Below are 10,125 nucleotides of genomic sequence, written 5' to 3' on the forward strand. Positions count from 1 at the left end.
AGACTGAAGATAGCAGATCTTATCTCCCTAAAGTTGCAGTGGAGCAGGATAAAAATACACAAACCTTATCTCCCTGAAGTTGCAGTGGAGCAGGTTGAAGTTACCAATTCTAATCTTCTTCAAGTTCTAGCAGAGTAGATCGAAGTTACAAATATCTTCTCCCTGAAATTACACTAGAGAAAATTAAAGTTACAAGTTATTATCTCTCTGAAGTTGCATTGGGTCAGGGTAAGGCTACTTTGAAGAAGATGAGCATTGGGGAAGTTAAGACTTGACAAGACCGGGCAAGATTGGTCTTTCTTAAAAGTCTTTGCTCTGTTCTCGTTGTCGTAATGAGGGGTAGCTATAGAAAGCCCAATGTGCCCGAGCCCGTCATAAACCAAAACTACAAAAATAAATAAAACCAAAGCAAGTCAAAAGTCCAAATGTTTCATTACACCAAGCCTAAACCCAAACAAACCTATAACCCAATACCCAAATAAAACAAATCGGGCCCAAGTGGCCCAAGACCAGATTATCCATAGAAACCTTAGGGTTTCCACCTTGGCGCCGCAGCCTCCAGCCTCCGTACGCTCTCACGTATGACCTTTGTAGGCCCCAGCACCGCTCATGCCTCTACGTCCTCTTCTGTACCTGCATGAAGACAAAAACAGCACAGCAAAATAGCAAGCAAAAGAAGATGAGCAAAATTTTGTATTTTTCTCTATTTTTTTCGTTCGGCTATAAAGCCATTTGGACTTTGATTGTATGGGATTACAGATGCAAATAGAATACAAAGAAAACCATCAAAGATTTGTTAAAGGTGATTTCTGGTTTAAGTTTCATTAAGTTTCTTTGAGTTTTCTTTCGGTTTATTGTTTGAGGTCTTTCGTTATTGCATTTGAATATATATATAAAAAAGGGGAAGTGAAAAACTTACCTTACAAATGCCATGGGATTCCTTCTGCTCCGTTGAAATCGAGGTATAGAGGGAATCTTAAGGATGAAAAAGTAACCCTAAGGCTCGTGCACGATGGTCGTCGTTCATGGTGGCGGATCGGCACTTAAGAGGCGAGACTAAGGGTCAGTTGAGGGAAATAACAGGGGGTTAGGGATTCAATTTCAAAAGGGCCGATTGTTTCTTTTTTTGGGAGGAATTGTTTGCTTTTATAAAAGGAATAAAACAGCACCGTTTAAAGAATAAGGGAGCCGCGCGTCGACCATACCCGTAGTCGAATCTGCGCTTTTTTGCTCCAAAAGGGGAATTTGCATGCTCAATCCTTCCCATTTGCACCATCATTTGATTAAGTCTTATTTATATCTCTTTGGTTTCAAATTTTTTCATGTAATTTTCGTGTTGTTTCAAATTAGTCCGCGTTTAAACGCTGTGTTTTGGATTAGGGACATTTGCAATTTTAATCCTTGATCATTCGAGCGGATTTTACTCCGGTCCTAAATTTTGTTTTAACAATTTGATTAATTTGTAAATTATCCTTCTGATTTTGTTTTATTCCAATTAAGTTTCTTAGTTTATATTTTTTATTTTTATGAATTATTCCTCATTCATTCTTTGACGTATTATCTTAGTATATTGTTTTGAATTATTTTATTGATTTCACTTTTTAGTTTCATTTTTTTGTATATTTTTGTTTTGTTTTATTATACAGTCAACTTATTTTAAAATTCTCTTTTATGAATATTCTTTGCTTCAAATATTACATTATTATTTTTATATATATTATTTATATTAAACTATTTGTATTTTATGAATATTATTTATTCATATATATATTGTTTTGTATATCATTTATATCGTTATATATATTTTAAATTTATTTATATATAATTTATTGCTTTTAAAATTTTATTTTTATTATATATATATTTTGTTTTTAACACTTTCACCTATTATTATTACTATATATATTAACTCTATTAAGTTTTTCATCTCATGTATGTTGTCAATAAGTTAATACATGTTGTTTTAAACTATTTTGTATCTCAGTTATTTTAAATTTCTTCTTACGAAATATTTATTTTAAAACTTGTCCATATGTTATTACACTTATTTCTATTGTATACTTTTTTAAAATTTTCTCGTGCATGGCCCTTTGTTAGACTTTTTGCACATATAATTTAGGTTAAAATTATATAATTGGATCGGTTTCAAATTTTCTTTTCTTCATTTATTTTATATTCATTTATTATCATTCAAAAAAATTGCTTTATATTTTATTAATTAGCTATGCAAATATTAAAAATGTATATATATGTATATATGTATTCGGTTTTGATTGTTAATATTGCTTGAATATGTTGGGAAGTTATCATCATTGTATATTTCAAATTGCATGTCCAAATTATTATCTTTGTCATTCAACAATGTAATGTTATGTTCATGTATATTCATTTTGTGCTTGATATTATGCCTTCTTCTCCAACACATTTGGGCCAGTTTTATTGGTTTCATTGTTTTTGTACCGCATGCGAACCTAGTAAAATGTTTTTTGAGCCGGTTTTACAAATGTTTGTTTGAAAATCTCCTAACACAAAGGCAATGTTTGATGTTTGGAAATTCGATGAATCGTGCCCTACCGTGCTGGGTTTCGATATTCCGTTTGTCCAAAATAATCAAATATTCAGTGTTTGGAAATTTGAGCAATCGTGGCCTACCATGCTGGATTTCGACTTTTCGTTAGACTAAATAATTGAGCATCCTTTTGTAATTTTCAATGTATGAGCTTTTGGAAGCCAAGAATTGATCGTGGTTTCGAAGGTATAAAGGATTGTGTCCTATCGTGTTGGATGTGATGCTATATTCTTTTGAAACAAGAGAATTTCGACGACCAACTTGAGCCATTAGAATGTTTAAAAGGTATTATATTTCAAAATATTTTTAAATCTTAGACATAAAGGCAGTACTTAATCAATTGGTACCAATTTTGGGCGTAGTGAGGGTGCTAATCCTTCCTCATACGTAACCGGCTCCCAAACCCGTTTTCTCAAATTTACGTAGGCCAAAATTGATTTAAATGGAATAAAATATTTTATTAGGTGATCTAATCACACCTAAACAAAAAGGATTGGTGGCGACTCCACGTTTTGTTTTCAAAAGTCGATCCCCATTGTTTTCAAATTCAAAAAACAAAAAAAAAATGGTTTCAACAGCAAGAATTGATAGACAGAGGTTTTACACGATTGAGTTATTCTCCCTTGGGTGTACCGGTATTGTTTGTAAAAAAGAAAGATGGCACGATGAGAATGTGTATTGACTACAAACAGCTGAATAAAGTGACTATAAAGAACAAATACCGTCTATTGCAGATTGATGATTTATTTGATCAGTTGAAAAGGGCTACAATATTTTCAAAGATTGATTTGAGATTGGGTTATTATCTGTTGCGATTTAAAGAGTCGGATGCGCTAAAAACTGTGTTCACAACAAGGTACAGACATTATGAATTCTTGGTTATGCCTTTCAGATTAACTAATGCTCCTATAGTTTTTATGGACTTAATGAACCAGATATTCAGACCGCATTTAGATAGATTTGTTGTTGTATTCATTGACGACATTCTGATATATTCTCGAGATGAATATGAACATATTGAGCACTTGAGAATTGTGTTACAAACTCTACTTGATAAGCAATTATTTGCAAAGTTCAACAAATGTGAGTTTTGGCTCCGTGAGGTTGGATTTTTGGGACATATTGTTCCAGCTGATGGTATTGGAGTTGACCCAAGTAAGATTTCTGTTATTGTTGATTGGAAACCCCCGAGAAATGTGTCTGAAGTCTGTATTTTTCTAGGTTTAACAGGCTATTACAGAAGATTTTTGAATGGATTCTCGATGATTGTGACACCGATGACACGACTGCTTCAAAAAGATGTGAAATTTGAATGGTTGGAAAAATGTCAGTAGAGTTTTAAGTAGTTGAAAGTACTGTTAACTGAAGAACTAGTTTTGGTCGAACTGAAATAGGTGAAAGAATTTGTGATTTATTGCGACGCACCATTAAAATGTCCGGGATGTGTTTTGACGCAAGAAGGAAAAGTTATAGCTTATGCTTCTCGACAATTGAAACCGCATGAAAAGAATTATCTGATGCATAACTTAGAGTTAGCTGCAATTGTGTTCGCATTGAAAATTTGGCGACATTACTTATATAGTGAGAAATGCCTCATTTATACAGATCACAAAAGCTTAAAATATTTGATGTCACAAAAAGATTTGAATTTGCGACAACGAAGATGGCTTGAGTTATTGAAAGATTATGAATTTGTGATTGATTATCACCCAGGAAAAGCTAATGTTGTTGCTGATGCCCTGAGCAAAAAATATTTGTTTGCATTGCGAGCAATGAATACCCAGTTAATGATTTGTGATGATGGGCTTATTTTAGCTGAATTAAAAGCTAAATCGATATTTCTTCAACAAATCCGTGAAGCTCAGAAAAATGACCATGAATTGCAAGTTAAATGAATTCAATGTGAGAACATCCCTGATACAGAGTTTCAGATTGGGACCGATGATTGCTTAAAGTTCCAGAATAGAATTTGCATATCGAGAAATTCAGAACTCATTTAGAAGATTTTGCACGAAGCATACCATAGTTACTTTTATGTTCATCCGGAAAGTACTAAAATGTACAACGATTTGAAATGGTTTTATTGGTGGCAAGGCATGAAAAGAGATATATCAGAGTTTGTTTCTAAATGTTTGATTTGTGAGCAAGTCAAAGCTAAACATCAAGTACCATCGGGTTTACTACAGCCTATGATGATTCCTGATTAGAAATGGGATAGAATTACAATGGATTTTGTGTCGGGATAGCCCCTAACTCCGAAAAAAAGATGCTATCTGGGTTGTCGTTGATAAAATAATAAAATTTGCTCATTTAATACCGATACATACAGATTACTTGTAACACCCCTAGCCCGAGTCCGATCGCCGGTTTAGGCTATGAGGTATTACCAAGCTAAACATTTAATTTCAATCAGATAATCTATCAACAAAAGCAGAAATCGAACTGAATACATACAGATTTATAAGTTATAAAATGCCATCTTCATACGGCCAAGATATTTACAATTACAAAACGTATTTTGTCAACAGTCCAAACCATACATGCCATATCGGGACTAAAATATAACTGTACCAACAAGATCGATAGTACGATGAACTGCTGACGATCCCCGAGTCGGTGGCCAAAATCAACAATCTATAAAACAGAGAGATAAGAAACAGAGTAAGCTTTCGAGGCTTAGTAAGTTTTAAGCATTTCAACAATTAAAAACATATCATTTAAATCGAACAATGAATATTACCAAATTCATATTCTAATTACAATCACTAGGCCAAATATGCACAAGTATACCACACATAAAGACTATTGGCCGAATATAATTGTGACAACCCTAATTAGACCCTGGTCGGAACGTGGTTTCGAGACCACATTACCGAGCCAAAAATTTATTTTTGTGTTTTAATTACATAAATTTTTGTGTGACAGTGAATATATGAGAAATTAAATGCTTAATATTAGCCTTAGGAATGTGAATTAATTCGAAAAGGACCTAGTTGACGAAGTTAGAAAAGATGATAGATGAATTATAAGGAGTAATTAATAATAGGGAGAGGAAGCATGGCTTTGCATGTCAAATTACCCATAAAATACATGGTGGCCGGCCAAGGAGTGATGATGCTCCACTCATTCTAATTTAATATGTTTTTTTTGTTAACAAATGATGGGAATAATAATAGGAAAGTGAACAAAAAAAAGGGGGTGTTAATACTTGCCATCTCCTAGCCGAAAAACCAAGAAAAAGAAAGGGAGAGAAATTTTGAAGAAGTTCGGCCATTGCTTGTATCTAAGAGGAGTGTTTGATGTTGTGGCATGAAAATGAGGGAGTTTGAATGCGTAATAAGGAGGGAAGAAGGAGTGTTCATGTTTTCTTTCTTTTGCAATTGTCGTAACTAGAGGAAGAAGAGGAAGCAAGATTCGGCCAAGGTGGTCCTTTAGATCAAGGTATGTTCAATGATATTTTTGGAAGTTTACACAACCTTTGGGTGATGAGTCTAAATTCTATCTATCCCATGGTTGGATTTGGGGTTGTCGGAGAGTTAGGCTTTGACTAAGAAGCTTAAAAATTTTAGTTGATACCTTGATGCTATTAACATGTTAGTTATATGTATGTGTTAAATTGCTTGTTATGTTAGCATGAAAGTTGAAGTTGTTAAGTCACTTTGTTGGAGGTGCCGAATTTAGGACTAAGAAGAGAATGAGTATTCGCTAACATGGTTGAAAGGTGGATGTGCCGATTTTAGATTTAGACTATGAGAATGGCTATAATGGGCATTAAGATGTGGAACTTAAGAAATGTAGTTATATGTGGATTTACATGATGTTACAAATAGATGTGAAAATATGCTAGATTAGGAAAATTCGATCAAGTGTTCATGAGATGAAATTAGATGTTTAAATGATGTTATAGTTGACATTGTACATACATTCGGCCATCTAATTGAGTATGAAGGTGGTGTTAAATCTAATTGTGATGCCCATTCGGAAGTGTATATATATATATATATATATATACGCATAAGTATGCCCATTCGTGAGGTTACCTTTGATTATGTGTATAATCGACTAAATGGGTAATTAGTGAGGATGGTTGCCGAATATACTAACATACATATGCATGTGTAATGGGATTATAAATATTTAGCAAGGTGGTTAAACTAGTTGATTTATTGATTAAGCTCAAGGATTTAAAGGAGGAGAATCAAGCAAAGGCAAAGAAAAGATCATCGAGTAGCCGAGTTGGAACCGTCTTACCCACAACAAGGTAAGTCATTAAGCATATATTTTGTATTAATTTAAATGGTCATAACGTCTATGTAATGATGCTGAATGGAATGATAAATATATACATATATTGTAACGCCCCCACACCCGAGACCGTCGCCGGAGTCGAGTATGAGGTGTTACTAAGCTTAGTTTAACATTTTTAGAACTTTGAATTATTTGTTTCTACATTCACAGCTTTTAAGCTACTTGCGTCACAGTCACAAGAAAAATCATATCTCGAGTTACGAAACTCGAAATTAAGATCCGTAAATTTTCCCTGAATATAGACTCATAAAACTATCTACTAATTTTTTTCTATAATTTTTTGTTGGGCCAATTAGTACAGTTTATTAGTTAAAGTTACCCCAATTTCAAGACTCGACTGGTCTGACCTCTGTTTACTACGAACTACATTTCTCTCTATACAAAATTCATATGACTATGAGGTTTGTTTATACTAAAACTAGACTCAATAAGGATTCTGAGGATATAAAATAAACCACCTAATTATATCTTTACAATTTATGGTGAATTTCTAAAGTAGGAACAGGGGATTCAGAAACTGCTATGACTCTGTTTCACTAAAATTAAAATATCTTCTAACATATACTTCCTTTACTTGTTTCATTTGTTTCATGTGAAACTAGACATAATAAGCTTCAATTTGATATGTATTTCACCACCAAATTCAATTTCTATGATTTTAGTAAATTTTCAAACTCGCATTAGTATTGCTGCGGTATTCTGTTTATGGTAAATTTCATCCTTTTTATGAGTTTTATGCACTAAGTATCTTAATAGTTTTCCTTAACATCAAACATAATCTAAACTAACCATTTTCATAATTTATCATTATCAAGCATTTCCTCAACCATTTCACAACCATACCATAAGATCATTTACACAAAATGGGTATATTGCTATACATGCCATACTTAAATTTACAAGCCATTTACCAAAAATCTTCTGGATAGTGTGACTGAGCCTTCGACCTATCCCGACTCCTGAGCTGGCTTGTCCAAAACTACAATGAGTAAGAAGGAGGGAGTAAGCATAAATGCTTAGTAAGTTCATATGCAAATAATAAGTAACATAACAAACAATTATACCAGTCAACATTAGCATACATCACTAAAACACATATCACATTTTTAATCATTCTTCATCATCTTATTACCTTATCGTGGTTGTATCAATACTCAACCCGAGGGTTAAATACATACCTGTCCAAAATATCCATTTAACATCACTCACCAATACGTCACTTTACATCTCGAATATTCCTCCATTGAGTAGAACTTTACCCGTTGAACACATCGAAATATAATTCGGATACATGGAAAGTTTGCACATAAGTGCCACATATTCAATCAAGCAATCATGTAACCCGCCCATAAGCGAACTCGGACTCAACTCAACGAGCTCGGGCGTTCGCATCCATAAGTGAACTCGGACTCAACTCAACGAGTTCGGATGCCTAGTTACATCTCACGAACTCGGACTCAACTCAACGAGCTCGGACATTCGCATCCATAAGTGAACTCGGACTCAACTCAACGAGTTCGGATGCTCAACCATCCTAGTGACATGTCACTTGTATCCTAATCTATTCCTAAGGTTCAAACGGGCTTTTCCTCGAACACTTATCCTTGCCGTCTTCCGTAGAATGCCAAAATCAATACTCGGTAACAATTATATTTAACAAGTAGTTCACATAATTTACATATTATTTGAAATTAACCACAAAGCATACATTTCATAATAAAATTCAGCATAACACATAATTAATATCAATAACTTAAAAATAACAATTATGCTACATTATTTACACATGAACTTACCTTGGTACCAAAATACAAAGATTTTGCAATTTAGTCCACAATCTTTTCTTTTCCTCGATTGAGGTCGATTCCACGTCTTTCTTGATCTAAAATAACACATTTAGCTTATTTAATACTCACATTATCAAATTAATCCTTAACTCAAATTTTGGCAAAATTACAATTTTACCCCTAAACTTTTGCATATTTACATTTTTGCCCCTAGGCTCGGGATTAAACTTTATTCCTTATTCTTATGTTTTACAACATGCTGATCACTTTTCTCTTCTATGGCAACATCAAATTCTCACTCTAACATGTACTTGTGACTATTAGGTATTTTTACCGATTAAGCCCTTTTACTCGTTTTTGCTTAAAATCGAGTAGTACAAGTTGTCTAACATAATTTAAAACCTCATACTCTATCATAAAACATCAAAATACACAAATTTCACCTATGGGTATTTTTCCAAATATAAACCCTAGGTTGAATTATTGCTAACATAAGCTTAATCGAGCTACCGGGATTCCAAAAACGTAAAAATCATTAAAAACGGGGCTTGGAATCACTTACTATGGAGCTTGGAAGCTTGAAACAAACCCTAGCTATGGAGAACCCTTGAAATTTCGGCCTAATGAAGAAGATGGACAAAAATTGGCTTTTAATTTTGTTTTTAATTCATTTTAATAACTAAATGACCAAAATACCCTTACTACTAAACTTTCCAAAAATTCCTTCCATGTCCTAATTTTGTCCATGAACTTAAAATTGGTCAAATTGCTATTTAAGACCTCCTCATTAATATTCCAAAACAATTTCATACTAAAAACTTCTAGAATGCAAGTTTTGCAACTTATTCGATTTAGTCCCTACTTTCAATTTAAGCACTTTAGGCATAGAATTTCATCACGAAATTTTCACACAATCATGCAATCATATCATAATCATCAAAATAATTATAAAATAATTATTTCTATCTCGGATTTGTGGTCACGAAACCACTATTCCGATTAGGCCCTAATTCGGGATATTACATATATATATATACATGTATGCATGGGGTGATGAAAGTATTGAATGAAAAAGAAAAGAGGTGAGATGTATTGAGTTGTTGGTTTCGGCACTAAGTGTGCGGGTGTAAACATTTATGATCATGAGATTGGCACTAAGTGTGCGGGTTCAAATTGTATAGCACTAAGTGTGCGAGTTTGATTATATAGCACTAAGTGTGCGAGTTCGACTATTAAGCACTAAGTGTGCGGGCTTATTATACATTCTCTAATAAATATACATGCTCTAAGTGTGCGGCCTTATCGAGTCAATCATGGACAGCGGTACGAGTAAACACCTTGAGCTCATGAGGAATAGACATTTTATTTATATTTGGGGTTGGGCTTGGTAAGTCTTGAACCTATGTGGTGATTATACTTGAAGATAAATGCATCCAAAGTCATATGGTGTAATGTATGAAA

The 10,125-nt window shown here is 33.5% G+C and overlaps 1 long non-coding RNA gene across 1 annotated transcript; it reads right to left on the minus strand.

Annotated features, from left to right (window-relative positions):
• Positions 1–7,677: 7,677 nt before the first annotated feature.
• Positions 7,678–9,304, minus strand: LOC128281601 (uncharacterized). Its single transcript, XR_008271848.1, has 3 exons — positions 9,227–9,304; positions 8,674–8,759; positions 7,678–7,856 (listed from the first exon to the last, which is right to left on the minus strand). It is a non-coding gene; the product is annotated as an uncharacterized LOC128281601 (long non-coding RNA).
• Between the last annotated feature and the right edge of the window lie 821 nt (positions 9,305–10,125).

The sequence above is a fragment of the Gossypium arboreum genome, chromosome 10 (assembly GCF_025698485.1).
Source record: "Gossypium arboreum isolate Shixiya-1 chromosome 10, ASM2569848v2, whole genome shotgun sequence".
NCBI lineage: Eukaryota > Viridiplantae > Streptophyta > Magnoliopsida > Malvales > Malvaceae > Gossypium > Gossypium arboreum.